Source organism: Passer montanus, unplaced genomic scaffold (genome assembly GCF_014805655.1).
Source record: "Passer montanus isolate IOZ18808 unplaced genomic scaffold, ASM1480565v1 scaffold6, whole genome shotgun sequence".
Lineage (NCBI taxonomy): Eukaryota > Metazoa > Chordata > Aves > Passeriformes > Passeridae > Passer > Passer montanus.
Genome location: NW_024371037.1, coordinates 3159772 through 3161530, shown reverse-complemented (window position 1 = coordinate 3161530; position 1759 = coordinate 3159772).

Here is a 1759-nt window from a genome sequence, read left to right as displayed (position 1 = left end):
GCGCGGGGCGCAGGCGCGGGGGGCGGCGCCACGCACGGCGCGCGACATGTCAGTGCGCCGGGCCGCAAAATGGCGGTGGCGGGGCCCTGTGCTCGGGGGGTGCGGGGTCTCTTCGCATCCGCGTCCCGGCGGCGCCTCAGGCGGGCCGGGGCCCCGCACCGGCCTTCTCAGCAAGGGTGCGGCCGCTGGTCGCCGCACTCCGCTTCGTTTCTGGGGCGGCTGAGGGCGGTGGCTCTGCGGGCGGCGGGCTGGGGCTGGGGCCGGGGTCATTCCTGCGGTGCTTCAGGCCTGGAGATGCCTCCAGGCCCTCAGCTGCCCCTTCCCTGGGAGGCCGCGGGCCGGCGCTTCGCATTCCCCGTGGGCCGGCTACGGCGAGGCTTTCCTGGGCGTCGCTGCGCTGGAGCGGGCATGGACACGCTGTTCCGAGCGCAGCCCTCGCCTTGTCAGGAATTTAGCCTCCATCGTTCGTATCCGCAATTAAACCCACCTTGATGGGTGTACGTGGCCTGACGCAGAGGGGGTTTGGTTCTGAGCGCTGTTTTGATGTACCGAGTCTGCCTCGGGAGGGGCCCTTGGCGCGGCGCTCGAGTCTCACCTGAGCAGGCATCCTGAGGATGTTCAGGGCTGAAGGGAAGGCACTGCCCCGGGTCAGGGAAAGTGCCAGCTATATGCTTACGGTCGTGTTCTGGATAAAGCTCCTCCAGTTCCAGTATTCGGTTGTAGGTCGGTGATTTTCTTCTCCGATTGCAAAACAGTAGTTGAGGTTAGCAGTGGCCGAGTGATCCAGATTTTCAGGTGAGGGTGAAGAGAGTGGTTTGTTGGTCCTTTTGATGTATATCATTTCTCCGGAGAGCTAAGTGAGATGTAATCTGTTGTGATTGTGACATTTGTTGTCAAATTCCCAGTGGCAGTCATAGATTTCACTTTCGTTGCCTTAAGTGTTGGTAGTCATAACTCGCTGCTTACCTTTGGGAGTGAAAACAGGAGAAGAACCTTAAGAGTACTGTAAACAAACTGGTTTAGAAACAATGTTAAATTTTAGATTAAGACAGTTTAGAGAGACAGTGCTTAAGAAAGTCCTTGCTTTTTGATCTGAGTTATTTTCATCAGTTAGTTTTATTTTTTTTTTCCTTTGTAATTTGAATAGATTTAGTAAGGAGTGTTTTGGTTGGAATGTATGGCAGTATATGAAGAGATCAGTTGATAGCTTTTTGATTTGAAGTAGTGTAGCTCTTCAACATTCTGCCATATTAGGTACTTAAGTACTGGTGTGATTTTGTAAATTGATTCTGTCAGTCAGCATACAGTAAATGGTCTGTTGTGGTTAATACTCCTTTGGAAATCTCGTGTCAAGTTGGTTTTGGTGTTTTTTATTTGTTTTTTTTTTTAATTAATGCATTATTCAAACTCCCAACAAAATAGTTGTTACGCTGTGTGCAGGCAGTCCTTTGTTTCTTATTACTTTTTAATATACATTTTCTTGGTAAAGTTCAATAGTATCAGTGTGTATATATATGTATATACAGACAATATTATATATATATATATAGTATATGTATTAGTTACTATAAGTGACGGAGACCAAAGTGATTTGAAGTTACTTGGACTTGCTCAGTTTTCACTGTGACAAAGTGCAGTTACATGAATAGAACTGCTTAAACATGAAGTTTGGTCTTGGCTAGATCTGCCAACTAGACACAGTAATAGAGGTGTGAGGGCTTAGTTAAGAAGTCTATAACCAGCCTGTTGGCAGGAAATT